At 38.9% G+C, this 22,916-nt stretch overlaps 1 protein-coding gene across 7 annotated transcripts in view; it reads right to left on the bottom strand.

Annotated features, from left to right (window-relative positions):
* The window catches only part of PDE8B (phosphodiesterase 8B), a 265,665-nt gene that overhangs the window by 68,320 nt on the left and 174,429 nt on the right, over positions 1 to 22,916 (bottom strand). The window lies entirely within an intron of this gene.

Consider the following 22,916-nt stretch of genomic DNA (forward strand, 5'->3'; position numbering starts at 1 on the left):
TTACCTGATAGGTCATTTGCAAGTATCTTCTCCCATTCTGTAGGTTGTCTTTTAGTTTTGTTGAGTGTTTCTTTTGCTGTGCAGCAGCTTTTTATCTTGATGAAGTCCCAATAATTCATTTTTGCTTTTGTTTCCCTTGCCTTCATGGATGTATCTTGCAAGAAGTTGCTGTGGCCAAGGTCAAAAAGGGTGTTGCTTGTGTTCTCCTCTAGGATTTTGATGGATTCTTGTCTCACATTAAGATCTTTCATCCATTTTGAGTTTATCTTTGTGTGTGGTGTAAGAGAATGGTCTAGTTTCCTTCTTCTGCACGTGGCTGTCCAGTTTTCCCAGCACCATTTTTCAAAGAGAGTGTCCTTTTTCCAGTGGATAGTCTTTCCTGCTTTGTAGAATATTAATTGACCATAGAGTTGGGGGCCCATTTCTGGATTCTCTATTCTGTTCCATTGATCTATGTGTCTGTTTTTGTGCCAGTACCACACTGTCTTGATGACCACAGTTTTGTAATACAACCTGAAATCCAGCTCTGGTTTTCTAACATTCCCCTGGCTATCCGGGGTCTTTTCTGATTCCACACAAATCTTAAGATGATTTCTTCCAACTCTCTGAAGAAAGTCCATGGTATTTGATAGGGATTGCATTAAATGTGTAAATTGCCCTGGGTAACATTGACATTTTCACAATATTAATTCTTCCAATCCATGAGCATGGAATATTTTTCCATCTCTTTGTGTCTTCCTCAATTTCTTTCAGAAGTGTTCTGTAGTTTTTAGGGTATAGATCCTTTACTCCTTTGGTTAGGTTTATTCCTAGGTATCTTATGCTTTTGGGTGCAATTGTAAATGGGATTGACTCCTTAATTTCTCTTTCTTCAGTCTCATTGTTAGTGTATAGAAATGCCACTGATTTCTGGCCATTGATTTTGTATCCTGCCACACTGCTGAATTGCTGTCTGAGTTCTAGCAATCTTGGGGTGGAGTCTTTTGGGTTTTCTATGTACAGTATCATGTCAAATGTGAAGAGGGAGAGTTTGACTTCTTCTTTGCCAATTTGAATGCCTTTTATTTCTTTTTGTTGCCTGATTGCTGAGGCTAGGACTTCTAGTACTATGTTGAATAGCAGTGGTGAGAGTGGACATCCCTGTCCTGTTCCTGATCTTAGAGGAAAGCGTCCCACAGTGTTTCCCCATTGAGAATGATATTGGCTGTGGGCTTTTCGTAGATGGCTTTGAAGAAGCTGAGGAATGTTCTCTCTATCCCTACAATCTGAAGAGTTTTGATCAGGGATGGATGCTGTATTTTGTTAAATGCTTTCTCTGCATCTATTGAGAGGATCATATGGTTCTTGTTTTTTCTCTTGTTGATATGATCTATCACATTGATTGTTTTATGAGTGTTTAATCAGCCTTGCATCCCAGGGATAAATCCCACTTGGTCATGGTGAATAATCTTCTTAATGTACTGTTGGATCCTATTGGCTAGTATCTTGTTGAGAATTTTTGCATCTGTGTTCATCAGGCATATTGGTCTGTAATTCTCCTTTTTGGTGGGGTCTTTGTCTGGTTTTGGAATTAAGGCGATGCTGGCCTCATAAAATGAGTTTGGAAGTATTTCATCCCTTTCTATCTTTCGGAACAGCTTTAGTAGAATAGGCATTGTTTCTTCTTTAACGTTTGGTAGAATTCCCCTGGGAAGCCATCTGGCCCTGGACTTTTGTGTCTTGGGAGGTTTTTTATGACTGCTTCAATTTCCTCCCTGGTTATCAGCCTGTTCAGGTTTTCTATTTCTTCCTGTTCCAGTTTTGGTAGTTTGTGGTTTTCCAGGAATGCGTCCATTTCTTCTAGATTGCCTAATTTATTGGCATATAGCTGCTCATAATATGCTTTTAAAATCATTTGTATTTCCTTGGTATTGGTTGTGATCTCTCCTTTTTCATTCGTGATTTTATTAATTAGAGTCTTTTCTCTTGTTTTTAATAAAGCTGGATAATGGTTTATCTATCTTACTAATTCTTTCAAAGAACCAACTCCTGATTTTGTTTATCTGTTCTACAGTTCTTCTCATCTCTATTTCATTGAGTTCTGCTCAGATCTTTATTAACTCTCTTCTTTTGCTGGGTGTAGGTTTTATGTTCTGTTCTGTGCAAGGTTAGCTTGTGTATTTGAGTTTTTTTGAGGGATGCTTGTATTGTGATGTATTTCCCTCTCCGGATGGCTTTTTCTGTATCCCAAAGATTTTGAACAGTTGTATATTCATTCTCATTAGTTTCCATGAATCTTTTTAAGTCTTCTCTAATTTCCTAGTTGACCCTTTCATATTTTAGCAGGATGGTCTTTAACCTTCATGTGTTTGAGTTTCTTCCAAATTTCCTCTTGTGACTGAGTTCAATTTTCAAAGCATTATGGTCTGAAAATATTCAGGGGAGAATCCCAATCTTTTGGTATCAGTTAAGACCGGATTTGTGACCCAGTATTTGGTCTATTCCAGAGAAAGTTCCATGTGCACTTGAGAAGAATGTGTATTCAGTTGCATTTGGATATAAAGTTATGTAAATATCTGTGAAATCCATCTGGTCCAGTGTATCATTTAAAGCTCTTATTTCTTTGGAGATGTTGTCCTTATAATATATGTCATTTGCAGAAAGTGCCATGTTGAAGTCTCCCAGTATAAGTGTATTATTATCTAATTATGTCTTTACTTTGGTTATTAATTGATTGATATACTTGGCAGCTCCCACATTAGGGGCATAAATATTCATGATTGTTAGGTCCTCTTGTTGGATAGATCCTTTAAGTATGATATAGTGTCCCTCTCTATCTCTTACTACAGTCTTTGGGATCAACTTTAATTTATCTGATATGAGGATTGCTACCCCTGCTTTCTTTTGAGTACCATTTGAATGGTAAATGGTTCTCCAACTTTTTATTTTCAGGCTGGAGGTGTCCTTAGGTCTAAAATGAGTCCCTTGTAGACTGCAAATAGATGGGTCTTGTATTTTATTTTATTTTATTTCATTTCATTTCATTTTATTTATTTTTTATTGGAATTCAATTTGCCAACATATAGCATAACACCCAGTGCTCATCCCATCAAGTGCCCCCCTCAGTGCCCGTCACCCAGTAGGGTCTTGCTTTTTTATCCAGTCTGAAACACTGTGTCTTTTGATGGGATCATTAAGCCCATTCACATTCAGAGTTACTATTGAAAGATATGAATTTAGTATCATCATAATACCTCTTCAGTCCCTGTTCTTGTGGATTATTTCTTTGGGCTTCCTGTTTCTTTTACCTAGCCCCCCTTAATATTTCTTACAGAAATGGTTTGGTGGTTACATATTCTTTCAGTTTCTGCCTGTCCTGGAAGCTCTTTATCTCTCCTTCTATTCTGAATGACAGCCTTGCTGGATAGAGTATTCTTGGCTACATGTTTTTCTCATTTAGGACCCGGAATATATCCTGCCAGCCCTTTCTGGCCTGCCAGGTCTCTGTGGAGAGGGCTGCTGTTAATCTAATATTTCTCCCCATATAAGTTAGGGATCTCTTGTCTCTTGCTGCTTTAAGGATTCTCTTTATCTTTGGAATTTGCAAGTTTCACTATTAAATGTCAGGGTGTTGAACAGTTTTTATTGATTTTAGAGGGGGATCTCCCTATCTCCTGTATCTGAATGCCTGTTTCCCTCCCCAAGTTAGGGAAGTTCTCAGCTATGATTTGTTCAAATACACTTTCTGCTTCTCTGTCCCTTTCGGTGCCCTCTGGAACCCCAATTAAACATAGATTTTTCCTTCTGAGGCTGTCATTTATTTCCCTTAACCTTTCCTCATGATCTTTTAATCATGAAAAAGGAAAACAAAGCTGGAGGCATCACAATTCCAGACTTCCAGTTTTATCACAAAACTGCAGTAATCAAAACAGTATGGTATCAGCACAAAAAGAGATCAACAGAAAAGGAAATCAAAAATAAACTCACAATTATGTGGTCAACTGCCTCTTCAACAAAGGCGGCAAGAATATGCAATAGGAAAAAGTCTCTTCAACAAATAATGTTGGGCAAACTGGACAGCTACATGAAAGATAATGAAACTGGACTACTCTCTTACACCATACAAACTCAAAATAGATTAAGAAGCTAAATATGAGACATGAAAGCATAAAAATCCTAGAAGAGAGCACAGGCAGAGAAATTCTCTGACATTGGCCATGCCACCATTTTCTAGAAAGGGCTCCTACAACAAGAGAAATAAAAGCAAAAATAAACTACTGGGACCACAACAAAATAAAATGCTTCTGTTAGTGATGGAAACAGTCAACAAAACTAAAAGACAACCTACTGAATGGGAGAAGATATTAGCTAATGACATACCCAACAAACAGCTCCCAAAATATATAAAGAAATACAACTCAACAACCAAAAAACAAATAATCTAATTAAAAGTGGGCAGAAGACACAAACGGACACTTTTCCAAAGAAGACCTCCAGATGGCCGACAGACACATGAAAAGGTGCTCAGTATCACTCTTCATCAGGGAAACTGAAATCAAAACTACAATGAGATACCACCTCACACCTGTCAGAATGGGTAAACTCAACAACACAAGAAACAGCAGGTGTTGGTGAGAATGTGGAAAAAAAGGAACCATTTCTCACTTTTGGTGGGAATGCAAATGGATGCAGTCACTGTGGAAAACCATATGGAGCTTCCTAGAAACTTTAAAAATAGACCTATTCTATGATCCAACAATTGCACTACTGGGCATTTACCCAAAGAATATGAAAACAGTAATTCAAAGAGATACATGCACCTCTATGTTTCCAGCAGCATTATTTATAATAGCCAAGATAATGAAGTAGCCCAAGTGTCAACCTATAGATGAATGGTTAAAGAAGATGTATATATATATATGCATACAATGGCACATTACTGGGTCACAAAAGAATGAAATCTTAACATTTGCAATGACATGGATAGAGCTAGAGTGTATTGCGTTAAGTGAAATCAGTCAGTCAGAAAAAGACAAACACTATATGATTTCACTCATAGGTGGAATTTAAGAAACAAAACAAATGAGCAAAAGTGGGGGGGGAGAGAAAGAAACAAAGAAAGATAATCTTAACTACAGATAACAAATTGGTGGTTACCAGAAAGGAGGAAGGTAAAGGGATGGGAGAAATAGGTGACAGGGACTAAGGAATGGACAGGTCATGATGAGCACTGGGTGATGTTTGGAATTGCTGAATCACTATACTGTACACCTGAAATTAATATAACACTATATGTTAATACTGGAATTAAAATAAGAAAAGAAACAGACTCTTAATTATAGAGAACTGATGGTTAACCAGAGGGGAGGTGGTAGCAGGGGAATGGGTGAAAAAGGTGATGGAGATTAAGGAGGGCACTTGTGATGAGCACTGAGTTACGTAGGGAATTGCTGAATCATTATATTATACACCTATAACTAACATAATACAGTATATTAGCTATAGTGGAATTAAAATAAAACTTTTAAGAATAAAGAGAAAATGTTATGACATCACATAAATACAAAGAATTATGAGACAAATCCAAATATATATATATATATACATACACACACACACACACACACACACACACACACCAGCATAACGGATAACCTAAAAGAAATGGATAGTTCCTAGAAACACAAACTCTTCCAAGAGTGAAATCAGAAAGAAATAGAAAATCTAAACAGACTAAATTACTAGTAACAATTGAATTGGTAATCAAAAAAACCCCCAACAATAAGTCCAGAACCAGATGGCTTCATAGAAGAATTCTACCAAACATTTAAAAAAGAATTAGTACCTCTTCTCAAATTAATCCAAAAAGTACCAGAGGAAAGAATGTTTCCAAACTTATTCTATGAGGATAGCATTACCCTGATACCAAAAGCAGACAAAGACACTACAAAGAAAATTACAGGACAATATCCCTAATGAACATAGATGCAAAAATCCTCAACAAAATATTAGGAAACTGAATTCAATAATATATTAGGAAAATAATTTACTATGATCAAGTGGGATTTATTCCAAGGATGCAAGGTGTTTCAAAATTAACAAATCAAAGTGATACAATCACATTAACAAGATGACAGATTAAAAACAGCATGGTCGGGCAGCCCGGTTGGCTCAGCGGTTTAGTGCCACCTTCAGCCCAGGGTGTAATCCTGGAGACCTGGGATCAAGTCCCACGTCGGGCTCCCTGTATGGAGCCTGCTTCTCCCTCTGCCTGTCTGTGTCTCTATCTCTCTTTCTGTGTGTGACTCTCATGAATAAATCAATAAATAAAATCTTTAAAAAAAAAAACAGCATGGTCATCCCGATAGATGTAGAAAAAGCATTTAACACAGTTTAATACCCATTCACAATAAAAACACTCAACAAAGTCATCATAGAGAGAACATAGACTAAACATAACAAAGTCCGTATATGAAAATTTCACAGCTAATGTCATGCTCAAAAGTGAAAAAATAAAAGCTTTACCTCTAACATCAGGAACAAGACAAGGATATCCACTCTTACCATTTTTATTCAACATAGTACTGGCAGTCCTATCCATAGCAATCAGACAAGACGTAAAAGGCATCCAGTTAGCAATAAAGAAATAAAACTTTCACTATTTGCACATGACATGATACTTGTCATACATAGAAATGCCTCAAGACTCCACCAAAAAAGTATTAGAATAAATGAATCCAGTGATGTTACAGGATACAAAATTAATACATAGAAATCTGTTGTATTTCTATACATTAAGAATAAAGTAGCAGAAAAAGAAATTAAAACAACTCCATTTGTAATTGCACCAAAAAGAATTAAACACCTTTGAAAAAATTTAAGGACGTAAAAGACCTCTATTCTAAAAGTTCTCAAACACTGATGTAAAAAAACCAAATACAAAATAAGCAAATGGAAAGATATACCATGGTCATGTATCAGAAGAATTAATACTGTTAAAATGTCCATATTACCCTAAGAAATCTACAGATTCAATACAATCCCTATTAAAATACAAATAGCATAATTCATGGAGCTAGAAAAATTATCCTAAAATTTGTATGGAGCCACAAAGGACCTCAAATAGCCAAAGCAACCTTGAGAGAAAGGGACAAAGCTGGAGGTATCACAATCTCAGATTATAAGATATACTACAAAACTACCATATTCAAAACAATATGGTACTGGCACAAAAACAGAAACATAGGTCACTAGAACAGGATAGGTAGCCCAGAAATAAGCCCACAGCTATACAGTCAATTAATCTATGATGAGGCAAGAATATACAATGGGAAAAAGCCAGTCTTCAATAAATGGTATTGGAAGAAGCAGACAACCACATGCAAAAGAATGAAACTGGACCATTTTCACACCATACACATAAATAAATTCCATATGGATTAAACACTTCAATATGAGTTCTGAAACCATAAAACTCCTAGAAGAAAACAGGCAGTAATCTCTTGGATATCACCCTTAGCAATGTATTTATGGATAGGTCTCCACAGGCAAGGGAAACAAAAGCAAAAATAAACTACTGGGGCTTCACAAAAATAAAAAGCTTTTTGCATAGCAAAGGAAAACACCAACAAAACAAAAAGGGAACCTACTGAATGGAAGATGAATTTGCAAATGATACATCTAGTAAATGGCTAATATCCAAAATATTAGATAGATATTAGATGTTGACTTATGCAAATCAACACCACAAAAGCAAACAATCCAGTTAAAACATAGGCAAAGGACCTGAATACACATTTTTCTGAAGAAAACCTACAGATGGCCAACAGACATGAAAAGACGGTTGGCATCACTAATCATCAAAAAATACAAATCAAAACCACTATATCACCTCACATCAGCCAGAATGGCTAGTATACAAGAAAAAAAAATAACTGATGAGGTTGTGGAGAAAAGGAAACCCTCCTGCACTGTTGGTGGGAATGTAAATTTGGGAAAACCACCACTGTGGAAAACGGAATGCACGTTCCTCAAAAATTTCAAAATATAAATACCATATGACCCAGGAATTCCATTACTGTATATTTACCCAAAGAAAATGGAAACACTAATTGGAAAAGATACATGCTCTCCTATGTTTATTGCAGCATTATTTACAATAACTAATATATGGAGGCAACCCAAGTATCCATTGATAGATGAATGGATAAAGAAGATGTGGTGTAGGGACACCTCGGTGGCTCAGCAGTTGAGCGTCTGCCTTTGGCTCAGGGTGTGATCCTGGAGTCCCAAGATCAAGTCCCACAAGGGGCTCCCTGCAGGGAGCCTGCTTCTCCCTCTGCCTGTGTCTCTGCCTCTCTCTGTGTGTGTCTCTCATGAATAAATAGAATCTTTTAAAAAAAAAAGATGTGATATATAAATTTATATAAATTTGTACAATGGATTATTGCTCAGACATAAAAGAAGAATGAGATGTTGCCATTTGTGATAATATGAATGGACTTTGGGCATTATGATAAGTGAAGTAAGTTAGACAGAGTAATTCAAATACCAATTCCATTTATATGTAGAATCTAAAAAACAAAACAAACAAAAAAGACTCCTTTTTTTTTAAGACTCCTAAATAGAGAGAACATACTAGGGATTGCCAGAGTGGAGGTAGGTGGAGGGATGGACAAAATAGATAAAGGGAATTAAGAGATGCACGCATCCAGTTATAAATAAATTTCAGAGATGAAAGGTTTAGCATAGAAAATATAATCAATAATATTGTAGTAACACTGAATGGTGACTACACTTAAGAGGATGAGCACTGAGTAATGCATTTAAATACTGAATCAGTATGTTGAATCAATGTGCCCCTGAAGCTATTCTAATAATGTATGTTAATTTACTTTAATAAAAAAATATGGGGATCTCTGGGTGGCTCAGCAGTTTGGCGCCTGCCTTTGGCCCAGGGCGCGATCCTGGAGACCCGGGATCGAGTTCCACATCGGGCTCCCTCCATGGAGCCTGCTTCTCCCTCCTCCTGTGTCTCTGCCTCTTTCTCTCTCTGTGTCTATCAGAAATAAAAATAAATAAATCTTTAAAAAATAAAAATAAATAAAATAAATAAAAAAATATAAACGAACAAAATTTTAAAAATAAATTTTAAAAGAGAAAGGCATACCCATAGAACCTACCATGATTTGAGGAAAATGTGAAGTCATTACAGGACAAAGCAAAAGAAAATTAAAGGATCTAAAGCTAGAGAACTTAATGGCAGCCTAGGATGGTTTGACATTTTAAGAGTTCTAGATTTTAAAATGTCATGAGAACAGGAGAAGCAGCTTCTACCAATCAAGAGGCAACAGACACGTTCACAGACCTCATTAAGAAAATCACTGGGGATCCCTGGGTGGTTCAGTGGTTGGGCACCTGCCTTTGACTCAGGTCATAATCCCAGGATCTGGGATGAAGTCCTGCATCGGGCTCCCTGTGAGGAGCCTGCTTCTCCCTCTGCCTGTGTCTCTGCCTCTCTCTCTCAGTCTGTGTCTCCATGAATAAATAAATAAAATCTTAAAAAAAAAAAAAAGAGAAAGCAAATCATTGAGGAGTAGGGGTACCTGTGAACAGTTTTTTAGTACAGCTAAAGAGCTCTACTCTGGAAAAAAAAAATGTCACAAAGATTATTCATAAAGAAGAGAAGAGAGCACCAGAATTAAGGCAAGAATGGATAGGCTAACTCTACTATTTTGTGCAAGTAAAGTCAGCTTTTATGGTCAGGACTCTCCCATCTATAAAGCTGCTAGCCCCTGAGTCTTGAAGGGAAGAGAGAAGTCCCAGCCACCAGCCTGACAACAGCTATACAATGAGAAGGCCCGGAGAACGAGAGTTCTCGCTGAGTTCAACACCAAAGGTGGCGAAGTGGTGTACCTGCCCTCAAACATAATGTGTCGTATGCAGCCTCTGGATCCAGGGAGTCATAAGGACCTTTGAGGCTCATTAAACATGGTACTCTACAAAAGGGATTGTCGATGCCGCTGAAGACAGCTCCAACACACAGAACATCAGCAGTCTGCAAGGATTACACCATCGAAGGTGCCACTGTGGTTAAAGAAAAAGCTGTAAAGGCCATCAAACCAAAAACAATGAATTCCTGCTAGAGAAAATGGTGTCTAGATGCTGGGTAAGATCTCACAAGCCTGTGACAAAGCCGATGAAGAAAATAATGAAAGAGTGGATATGGCAAAAAAAAAAAAAAAAAAAAAAAAAGGTAGGGAGTGGAGGGTTTCAAGATACAGACCTTGGAGAAATTCAAGAGCGGACAGACATTACACCAGAGGAATTAACGGCAAATGGCTTGATGAGGGAGAGGAGTACTTGCGAACCAGTGTCCGAGGATGAGGCAGGGGATGCAGAAGCAGCAGCGCTGGGAGACACACTGGCAGGACCCGTAGGTACTGCTCAAGGCCGCTGTGACCTCTTTTATGATGCGGCCCCTCCCAGGTGGAGGCGCTGCAGCTGGAGCAAACGCAGGAGGAGGACTGGTAATGTACACGAAAAAGCCAGTCCGATAGGCATTTCAACGTATTTCTGTGAAGTTTCGCCAAGTGTGCGTGCTCCTGCCTTCCCCCTGCCACCTACCTCCGCCCCCCGCCCCGTCCTGCCTATGGCCCCCCGACAGCAAGACCAGCTCCTCGGGTTCCTCCTCCTCAGTCTACTCCCTGTGAAGATAAGACGATGAAGATGTTCGTGAGGATCCACTGCCACTTAATGCGTAGTAAATAATCATGCCATATAGTCAACAAACTTGTCAGTTGCGTACACGTGTGCCTTCGTGTGGAAATCTAGTAACTGTACGGCAAAAACTGTATCACGGTCACCATCGTCGTCATCACCATCATCCCCCGAGTAATCATCGTGTAGAACAGGGCAGGCAAGACTTGTACTGGAGTAGACGGCCCGCTCTTACTAAGGTATAAGGTTAGTGATAGTTAATATGATTCATAATGTGCTTGTTTGGCTTTATAACTCTGCTTTCAAAGAATTACATTACTATACAGAACGTCTCTCATAATTGGAGAAACTGCATAGCAGCCAATCATCTTAGGTAAGTGGTTTTTAAGAAAATATAAGGATGTTTCTAATACAGTATTATGAGCATGACTGTAATACTATATGCCAGAAAAATTTTATGGCCCTTCATTTGCTAGTGTATAGGCTAGGCTACCATGAGGCAACCCTATTGATTACACTAGACTACAATAAAGCAATCACAGTGCTGCCTCATTATCAATGCATGAATCGTTAATGTAAATAAATACAAATTTCCTTTTCACATCATCTTGTCATTTTTGATGTCTGTTGTAAGATGTATAACATACAGCACTCTATCATGTAAGGCAATACTGGTGTTGATACTGATGACTCATTTTGTAAACAGATGGTGTAAACCACAGTATCAATAAATACAGAACAGTACCGTCCATGTACTTTCTCTTATAACATTTCTTGAAACATTTTCTTAAGCTTACTTGATTGTAAGAATACAGTATATAATACATATAACACACAACACATGTGTTCATTGATTATTTTATTAGTAAGGCTTCTGTTCACCCACCAGCTATTGGTAGTTAAGTTTCAGGGGAGTCAAAAGTTTTAGGAGAATTTTTGTGTTGGGGGTCGGCACATACAACCTCCACACTGCTCGAGATTCAACAGTGTTAGTCACCCTCCTAGCACTGTATGGCCTAAAGATTGGAGAAGACGCTGAAAGCCATTGGAACAGTAAGTGTAGTGGGACAAAACCTAACGAAGTGCCTCTCTGCACTGTGATGCAGCTACTGCAGCAGAGGCTCGGAAAGGACAGACGGTCTCTGGAGGGGACATTCAACAGGAGAAAGTGGATCCTCAATCTGCCTTTGAATATCTACCTGAGGCTTGAGGGATAACACTAAAAAGTGTGTCAAGAAGCTGAGCTCTCCAGAGGGGAGTTTCCATGGGGAAAGCATGCACCATGTCAAAGGAGGGACAAGGAGCCAAGCGCTACGACTGTTAAGTCAGACCTCATAGGCAACAGGGAACCAGTGGAAGTTTCTAAGATGCAAATCAATGATCCGAGTGGCATCTTGGGAAGATGAATATGGCATGGAGTGCAGGATGGCTGGGAGGGAAGAGTGGCTTTAACTCAGTGATGTTGGAGAAAGTTAATGTTCTTCTGGAAGAAGAAAAGATGGATCTGAAACACCATCGTGAATCATACTTTTTTCTCTGAATATGCTACCCAAAACGCAATGCTAAAAGTCAAGATTTCTCTCAGGAATCAGACGACTTCCATACTTGAGGAACCCCATCCTCCCAGGGGGAAGTATCAGTCATAAAAGCCATGCCAGCTTCTTTGGCTCCTGCTGAGGAGCTGGAGGTGACAATCATACTCCAGAGGGATGCCCAGTGGAGCCAGTTTATGAGAAGTATGAAAAAAAGAAAAAATAAGTAAAATTAAAAATAAGTGTTGGTTGTTTGTGCCAAGATGTATGCACAGACAACTCACTTAGGTCTGAGATGCAGTGATGTTAGAACCTTAGTAAAATGTAAATATAAAACTTGCCAGGCTATCATTCTATGTTGAGACTCAAAAGTCAAGGACACTGCCAGCAAGACCAGGTGGCAAGTGTGCTTTGGGACAGAGATTCATTCAGGTACAAGAGGGTGTAGCTCTTCTGCACAGACTACTCCCAGGGACGGCACCCACTCTCTGCTCCTACCACTGAACCCAGAGGAGTTCAACTGAGTCCCACAAAATTGAATGCTGGCTCACCTCCAGCTGCTGCATGAGGAACAAAGTCATTATGAAACAAGTTGCTTTCCTTTCATTGTTACAGAGAAATGCTTGCTTTGTGTTTTCTTGGGAAACCGAAGTTTATATCCTGTTCTTTTTAAGTTTACAAACAGTAGTCAGCATGGTCTGAAAAGAACTTTTGAAAGGTCTTCTTCCCCAGCACTTTACCCTCTTGCTCCAACAGGAGCTGATGAGTTGAAAGGCCCCAAAGGGGCTCTTGCCTCTGGAAGGGCTGTTCCAAGCTGACTCTCGTCATCTACTGGCGCTGATGTCCTGAGTGGATACCTTGCACTGAAGGGCCCTTGCTGGGCACCAGGATGCTGCTGGTCATGAGCAAAGCCTAGAACCATGAACCGCCCGCCCCCCCGCTGACATTAGATTTTTAAAGATGCTACAGTTTTAATACCACTTTAAACTCTTAATCCAGGAAACGGCTCCAGAGCAGCTGCTCCAACAATCCTTGTTAACCGACTCATCAAAAGTAAGGCAGCATGCCCAGGGACTGCCCGGTGCTGTAACCTAGCACCTCCAGTGTGTACCGGGAATGATTCTGCTGCTGCGGCCCATGGCGAGCCCCCACTCACCCTAAAGGCTGCATTTCCATAGCGATGAACTCCCCAGGCTCAGGCACAGAGGCTTTCTCTAGGTGCAGGGTCTCAAGGCCACAGTCAAGGATCATGACCTGCCCTGCTCACTGGTCTGAAGCAAAAAGTGGCCCCTGCCCAAGCCCAGTCAATCTGCACAGCTCACCGTCCCCTACAGGATGCTGTTGCTGGGTTCCTTCTGGGGAACACTGTCCCATCACCATGACTATGTAGTCCAGGGACAGGATTAGGGTATTACCCCTCACACAGACCACTTACAGAGAACACTGTGCTTCAGTGCCTAAGGAGTGCAGGCAGTCACCTCACCAGGGGGCCCGACAGGGACCAACAAGGTGTGGCATCTCAGCCCTGGACAGCCACAAGGCCAATGATTTATTGAAAATTACTTTTTAAAAAAATAGATGTTCTCATGGCCTAAAGGGTGCTAGGTGAATTTTTCAAATTTAAATTGAAACAGAAAACTTAATAAATCCCATCTACACCACTACTTTCCCTACCAGATCTCATAACCGTGAAACATTAATATGGAAAAGAAATGGAGAAAAATGCTATCAATCAGCTGAAATGGATAACAAGCCTCGGGATGTAGACCGTGGAATTAATTTTGTTGTATGTGTCCCCAATCTGACTGTAACTGGGAAGTCAAGTGCCTTCAGGTCAGGCCTGCAAAGAGAGAGGCTCCCATATCTGGAACCAATCTCGGGAGGAGTGACATCTGGGCAGAATGTTACCTACCACGCGGGAAGCATCCCTCACATGCTAGGCTCTGCGCTGGGTATTTCCTCAGGAGACAGGCAGGCTCCCCTCTCCCCACAGAGCCAGCAGGGACAGCAGTTTTTCCCAGTAGGCCCTCTCTTAGGTCAATGCCTGTTCTCGAAGCCCTTCTTGACACCTTGCTGGAACTGAGTCCATGGTACGCTCCGTGCTCCCTAGTCCAGATATGGACTGTGGATGAACACAAAGAGGAGCCGCTACTACACCCTAACCCTGCAGCTTTTCTTCCCCTCGATACAAACATTTTCATCCACAAACATTTTTTTTGTGTGCCCTCTGTGGGCCAGGGTGAAGAACGGACTTACAAAGAAGATGAAGACCTGGTCTCACCTCTGGCAGTTCCCACAGAAGCCTGGCCCTCCCTGTGTGAATTAGACACATGCCATCCTTCCATTTGCCTACCTTTTTGTGCCTTTTGGTCAAACCATACTTCTGTCCCTCTATAAAATGTCCAGCAGTAAACTTCCCCAGACTCATCTGACCAATCTTGCAGATCCAAAAACCTCAGAGGCTTCATTCTGTAGCCTTGTGGCTCTTGACCTTGACAGTATATTAGACTCTCCTGGGGGGAGCTCTCTGAAGTGCTCATGCCCAGCCTCTACTAGATCCATTCCATCAGAGCCCCTAAGGCCCAGGAGTTATTTTGTTATTGTTGTTTTTTAACTCACCAGGTAATTGTTGTGTGCAGCCAGGGCTCAGAAACACTGCACTAGCTTTTCATATTCCTCACCTTTTAGCACAAGAGCTTACGGGTGCTGCTGCTCTCCAGAACTGGTGGACAGATGTAAACATTCCTCCCATTGGGATTTCCATGACAGAACAGGCCCAATGTTCCTTATGGAATATCACCTCCTTATTAGGAAACTGCCTTTTACTTCTTTTGTAACCGCAGGGCCAATTCTCTGTAATTAAGACTTAAATTCCTTTTAACAATTCTAATGACCTAAAAGCTTCTCATAAAACTCTATTAATAGACTCAAAGCCATGTGAAGGCAGGCTGTGCTTCTGGTTTCTCTGCATAATATCGTAGCTCTGGCTCATGTTCAGAATGAAAGATAAACAAGCACCAGGAGAACAAATGGCACCAGTTGAGACCAGGCCCTTTGCTTCCTTCCCTCTTACCCCCCATATACAAACATCTCACTTGTTCAGCATACAATTCTACAGAAATCTTGCTTAAGATAATTAGGAAAATATAGTTTAACCCATTCTTTACACTGTAATTCCGGATTTAGGTACAGAATGGTCAGTAAGAAGAGGAGTAAGTGCATGCTTCATCCAGTCTCCTGGAGCACAGCTCTGAAATCCTAATCAGAAGCTCGGGAAATCAGGACACCTGGGTGGCTCAGTGGTTGAGTGCCATCAGCCCGGGTTGTGATCCTGGAATTCCAGGATCAAGTTCCGCATCAGGCTCCCCATAAGGAGACTGCTTCTCCCTCTGCCTATGTCTCTGCCTTCTTTCTATATCTCTCATGAATAAATAAATTCTTAAAAAAAAAAAAAGCTCAGGAAATCTAAGCAAGAATTTGACTTCAAGATTCAAACTTCTCCAAAATGAGGTAGAAAATGTTTAATAGAAAACCCTCCAAATTATTCCTTCTTCTCACATCTTTTTCCAGCAATGGCACTGGAGGAGCCCATCCTTACTGAAATTGTGTTCTTAAAAATTCTCTAAATAAGGTACCACATTTACAGCCACTCTGGAAAACTGTGTGGAGGTTCCTCAAAGAGTTAAAAATAGATCTGCCCTACAACCCAGCAATTGCACTGCTGGAGATTTACCCCAAAGATACAGATGCAGTGAAACACCAGAACATCCGCACCCCAATGTTTATAGCAGCAGCGTCCACAAGAGCCAGACTGTGGAAGAAGCCTTGGTGTCCATCGAAAGATGAGTGGATAAAGAAGATGTGGTCTATGTATACAATGGAATATTCCTCAGCCATTAGAAATGACAAACACCCACCATTTGCTTCGACGTGGATGGAACTGGAAGGTATTATGCTGAGTGAAGTAAGTCAATCAGAGAAGGACAAACATTATATGGTTTCACTCATATGGAGAATATAAGAAATAGTGAAAGGGAATAAAGGGAAAAGGAGAGAAAATGAGTAGGAAATATCAGTGAGGGTGACAGCACGAGAGACTCCTAACTCTGGGAAACAAACAAGGGGTAGTGGAAAGGAAGGTGGGCAGGGGGTTGGGGTGACTGGGTGACAGGCACTGAGGGGGGCACTTGACGGGATGAGCACTGGGTATTATGCTATATGTTGGCAAATTGAACTCCAATAAAAAAATATACAAAAAAAAAAGATACCACATAAAGAAAAGCCCAGAATCTTGAATAAAACCATCCAGGATGAACACTGTGCTGACTACAGTTGAAACAACAGATCCTTTCAGCAAGGATGCTTGAGTTACTATAGCTGAGTTGTTTTGTTTTGTTTTGTTTTGTTTTTAGATTAACCAACTAAGCCACTCAGTCATCCCTATTTTTCTTTCTTTTATTTTTTTTAGATGAGATGAACTACTGGGAGATCCTTCAGAATAAGGACTGTTGACTGGATGGCACACCAGTAAAGATTTAACAACTGGCTCACTGATAAATGCATAAATATCCACACCTAAGTTTACTGTAAACACTACTGATTAAAGAGGTCAGTAAGCTATGGCCCAGGGGTTTTGTAAATATAATTTTACCTGGTTTTCTAAGTGTAATTTTATTATAACATAGCCCGGCTCATTTAATTACATATCACAATTGGGTTATGACTCTTCCTGCTATAGTGGTGGAGTTGAGTAGTTGTGACAGAGACTATAGGGACTTAAATATATACCATCAGAGTCTTTAAGAAAAAAATTTGCCAACTTGACATAAAAGATGTGTAGCAATTTCTAAATACTAAAATAGAAAATATTCTTTCCATAAATTCTATACAGCCAATTGATTCTCATAAAACACTTTTGCTTGACTTTGCTGACCTCTTGTATGAGTAGCCTAGTGATGGTTTCAACTGATGAATATGTAGAGTTTCAACATGAATATGAGTTGACATTTTCACTTACATTAAGCAATAAGGTGAAAGGTGTAATAGAGGTGTAAATAAGGTATAATAGATGCATAGGAACTCCACTCATTGGTTAATGATGTGAATAACTTCTTTGTTGAATCATGTAATAGTTTCTGAATACTGGAGGGGTATTTCTTTATTTTTTTGTGCTATTCATAGTGAAACTGCTACAAATTTGATGTGCATTTAAATTTAATCTGTATTATTAACATTTTCTCCACCATTTTCTCAAGTCTAGAAAATCAACCAAAAAATAAGTCCTGGGAATTTTCAGGTTTAAGAAGGTGACATAGGAGACTCCAGAACTTACCTCTTCCCACAGACACACTAAATCTAAAACTATATATGAAACGATCACCTCTGATCTTTCTTTCTCTGAAAGAAATCCAGAAACGAGCTGAACAACTCCTATACATCAGGCAATTGAGGAGAAAAAAAACCTACATCAAAGTGGGTAGGAGAAGCTAAGAAGCAATATTGCCATAAACCCCACCCCCAGTGGGTCAACACACAATCAGGAGGAAACCCAATTCCTAGCTTATCTGTGGAGTGAAGGGTATGAACCCCAAATCTGGCACCTCAATTTTTATGACTTTCACCTCAGAGATGGACAAACAAAAGATCTAATTTTGTAAGCCAATGGGGCTTGCATTCTTGAGACCCACAAAGCTATAGAGAACTAATAGTTCTTAAAGGGCTCATGAAGACTCACGGTGGCTGACATCTAGGGGACTTTGATATCCAACTTATATCAATGGATAGATAATCCCTACATAAAGACATAAGGAAAGATTGTACTGAAACACATTAGACCAGATGGACTTAACACATATTTGCAGAAAATTCCATCCGAAAGCAGAATACACATTCTTCTCAAGCACACATGGAACATTCTCCACAAGAGAGCATATGTTAGGCCACAAAACAAGTCTTAATAAATTTAAGAAAACCTAAATCATATCAAATATCTTGTCTAACTATAATGCTATGAAACTAAAAATCAATTACAAGAAGACAACGTGAAAATTCACAAATATGTGGAGATTAAACATCATTCTCCTGAACAACCAATGGTCAAAGATTTAAAAAAAAAAAAAAAAAGGAGTTAAAAAATACCTTGAGACAAATGAAAACAAAATGCCACATACTAAAACTTAGGGGATTCAGTATAAGCACTTCTAAGAGGTAAGTTCACAATAATCGATATCTACATTAAGAAACAAGAAAGATCCTGTATAAGTGACCTAAACCTTATACCTCGAGGAACTAGGAAAAGAAAAACTAAGCCCAAAACTAGTAAGAGGAAGGAAATAAAGATCAGAGCACAAATAATGAAATAGAAACTAAAACGACAATAGAAGAGATCAATGAAGCTAAGAATTGGTTTTTTTAAAACAGGAACAAATAGGCAAACCTGTAGCAAGTCTCGCCAAGGAAAGAGAGAGGACTCAAATTAATAAACTGAAAAATAAAAAGAGGAAAATAAATAAAATAAGGCATTACAACTAATACTACAGAATACAAAGGTTCAAAGAGACTTCTATGAACAATTATATACCAAAAGTTGGACAACCTAGAAGAAATGGATTAATTCCTAAAAGAATACAACCTACAAAGACTGAATCATGAAGAAGTAGAAAATCTGAAGAGACCTATTATTAGCAAGAAGAATGAATCAGTAATCAAAAACTTCCCAATGTAGAAAGGTCCAGGACCAGATGGCTACCTTGATTAATTCTAGCAGACATTTTAAAAAGAATTAATGTCAGTTCTTCCCAGTCTTCCAAAAAATTGAAGAAGGAACAGTCCTAAAATCATTTTACCAGGCCAGTGATATCCCAATATCGAAGCCAGACAAGGACACCACAAGAAAGGAAAGTCACAGGCCAACATCTCTCGTGAACACTGAGATAAAAATCTTCAACAAACTATTAGTGAATTAAACTCAACAGCATATTAAAAGGATCATACACCATGATCCAGTTGGATTTATCCCTGGGATGCAAGGATGGGTCAACATTTGTGTATCAATGTGATATACCACATTAACAAAAATGAAAGATACACCATAGCATCATCTCAATAGATGCAGAAGTATTTGATAAAATTCAACATTCACGATAAAAATTCTGAACAGCTTTTCAAAAAAGATGGCACTGAAAGCAAATAAAGAAACTTCTGTTCTTCCCAAAGCTGAAGCCAAAGCAAAGGCTTTGAAGCCAAGAAAGCAGTAGTGAAAATCATCTCGCTGTCACACACACACACACACACACACACACACACACACACACGAAGATCCACATAGCACTGACCTTCTGGCAGCCCAAGGCACTGCAGTAAAGAAGGCAGCCCAAATCTCATCAGAAAAGCTTGACCATTATGCCATTATCCAGTTCCCCGGAACCACTGAGTCAGCAATGAAGAAGTCAAAAAACAGTAACACACTAGTGTTTACTGTGGATGTCAAGGCTAACTGGCACCAGAACAAATAAGCTGTGAAGAAGATCTAGAACACTGACACAGCCAAAGTCGACACCTTTATTAGGCCTGATGGAGAGAAGGTGGCCTATGTTCAGCTGGCTCCAGACTATGATGCTTTCAATGTTGCCAACAAAATTGAGATCACCTAAAGTGAGTCCAGCTAATTATAAATATTTTCACCATTAAAAAAAAAAATGAGTATAGAGGAAATGTACTTTTACATAATAAAGGCTCTATGTGACAAAGCCACATCACACTCAATGTGGAAGAACTAAAACTTTGCCTATATGACTGAGAACTAGATAAGGATGTCCTCTCTTAACACTTTTATTCAACATAGTACTGGAAGTCCTAGCTGTGGCAATTCGCCAAGAAAAGAAAAGATATCCAAATTGAAAAGGAAAAAGGAAAACTGTCACTATTTGCAGATGACATGATCTTATATATGAAAAACCCTCAATAAAGCTCCACTTTTATTGATAAAAAAATTTAACCAAGAAGGTAGAAGACCTTTAATCTGAAAACTGTAGAATATAAGACACTAATAAATACTGAGAAAGATATAATTGGAAACATGTTTCTCTGCTCACGGATTAGAAGAATATCATTACATTGGCCACACTACCTAAAGCAATCTACAGTTTCAATGCAATCCTTGTCAAAATTCCAGTGGTAATTTCACAGAATAGAACAACCCTAATATTTATATGGAAGCACAAAAGACCTCAAAGAGCCAAAGCAATCTTGTACAAGAACAAAGGTGGGGTCATCATGCTCCCCCATTTTAAAGTGTATTACAAAGCGAAAGTATTCAAAACAGTATGGTATTGGCATTAAAATAAACACACAGATGAATGGAACAGAATAGAGATCCCAGAAATGAACCCCCAAATATGTGGTCAATTAACGTATGACAAAAGAACCAAGAATATACAACGGGGAAAGGAGTCTCTTCAATGAATGGTCTGTGAATACTGGACAGCCACATGCAAAGAATGAACCTGGATCATCTTAGACCATACACAAAAATCAACTGAAAAGTAGGTTAAAGGCTTATATGTAAGCTCTGAAAACATAAAACTCCTAGAAGAAGAAAAAAAAACAGAATATCAGGATCTTGACACCTGTCTTGGTGATGGTGTTTTGGTACCAAAAGCAAAGGTGACAAAAGAAAAACAAACAATTGGGACTACAGCAAACTAAAAAGTTTCTTCACAGCAAAGGAAACCAGGAACAGAATGAAAAGGGCAACCTACTGAACATTTCCAAGTCATATATGTGATAAGGGATTAACCCCTAAAATTATATAACAAACTCATACAATTCAATAGCAAGCAATCTGATTTTTAAATGGGCAGAAGATCTGGATAGACATCTTTCTAAGAATGACATACAGATAACCAACAGGTACATGAAAAGGTGCTCAACATCACCATTCCTCAGAGAAACAGAAATCAAAACTACTATGAGATATGAACTCTTATTACTTAAAAGACAAAAAAATAACAAGTATTTGAGAGGATGTGGGGAAAAGGGAATACTTTTACACTGTTGGAAATGTAAACTGGTTTAGCCACTATGGAAAACAGTATGGAGATTACTCAAAACATTAAAAATAGAACTACCATATGATCCAGCAATTCCACTTCTGTTTTTTATTAGAAAGAAATGAAATCACTTTCTGACAAATTTATGTACCCCCTGTTCACTGAGATATTATATCCAATAGCCAATGTATGTAAACAGCCTATGTGTCCATCAACTGATAAGTGGAAAAAGAAAGTGGGAAATACATATACAATTGAATAAAAGAAGGAAATATTCCCACTGGCAACAATATGGATGGACCTTGAGACATTATGACACATGAAATAAGCTAGACAGAGAAAGAAAACCCCATTCACCATATCATCTCACCTATATGTGGAATCTATAAACCAAACCAAACCCCGATCTCCTAGATACAGAGAACAGACTAGCTGCTTAGAAGAAGGAAGTAGGTAAACTGGGTGATGGTGGTCAAAAGAGACAAAGTCCCAGTTATAAGGTAAATAAGGACCGGGGCATAATGCATGCAAGTTGACTGTAATTAACAATACTGTATTGCATATTTGAAAATTACTAAGAGAGTAGATTTTAAATGTTCACAAAGAAAAAAATATTTTAACTGTGGAGTTAATATATTAACTAAATTTACTGTGGAGATAATTTTGCAATACATGCATCAAATCATTATGCTGCACACCTAAAACTATACAATGTTATATGTCAGTTCTACCTCAATGGAAAAAAAAAAAGAACCAATACAGACATACTGTAATCTAGATTAAGCCACAAATATGGATTAAAAGTTTTTGGGTTTTGTCCACTCAAAATAGCTTTCCTGATCATATTTCCCTACAATGAGTTTCTTCGTTCAGAATTTACTATGGGTTCATGTTGTCATAGAATGAACTTCAAGACATAAATAGCTACATATACATACATAAACATTGCTTGAGAGGGAGGGAAGTGTCCATTCACTGTTTGTCTTCATTGTAATGGTATTAAAAGGAGCATTTAAATAGCAAACTAAATAGGTTTTGCCTAAACATAAAAAAGATGTCCTGATTTGTAGTGTTTGCTGATTCGCCTGGTCTAAACATACTCCCAGTCTGTTTGAAGCTACCAACATGATGTCACTGACCGGGGCAGCTCCGCTCCATATGGTATCTCTGTCACACAGATGAAACAAACATAAATGACCTCCAGAATATAGGTCATAACATAATGTGGTAACATATTGAAGAAGTTCTAGATTTTGAATACTTATTAGTTTTGAAAAAATGAACTTCGTGCTTCTATAATTTAAATTTTTAATAGTGGGTGGTTTAACAACTTTCTCACACAGAAAATTAAACCACCAGCTCTACTGAGCTTGTATGAGCTGGTGCCAGTACACCTCTAATTGGAGGCAGAGAGCAGACAGGAAGCTAGAGCAAGATAACCAGAAGTTGCAGTGGGGTGAAAAGAAGGGCACAGAGTCAAGAGCTGTTAGGAAGACACAATCTTCACACTGAGTGGCTTCTAGGATTTAGGGGACACAAGAAAGGAAGTGTGCTGAAGGGGGTTCCCTAGTTTAGGGTAAAGGTGACTAGATGGAGGGTCCCATTAGCCACCTGAGGATTTCAGCAGGAGTGGATG

The sequence above is a fragment of the Canis lupus genome, chromosome 3, assembly GCF_003254725.2.
Source record: "Canis lupus dingo isolate Sandy chromosome 3, ASM325472v2, whole genome shotgun sequence".
In the NCBI taxonomy this organism is placed as follows: domain Eukaryota; kingdom Metazoa; phylum Chordata; class Mammalia; order Carnivora; family Canidae; genus Canis; species Canis lupus.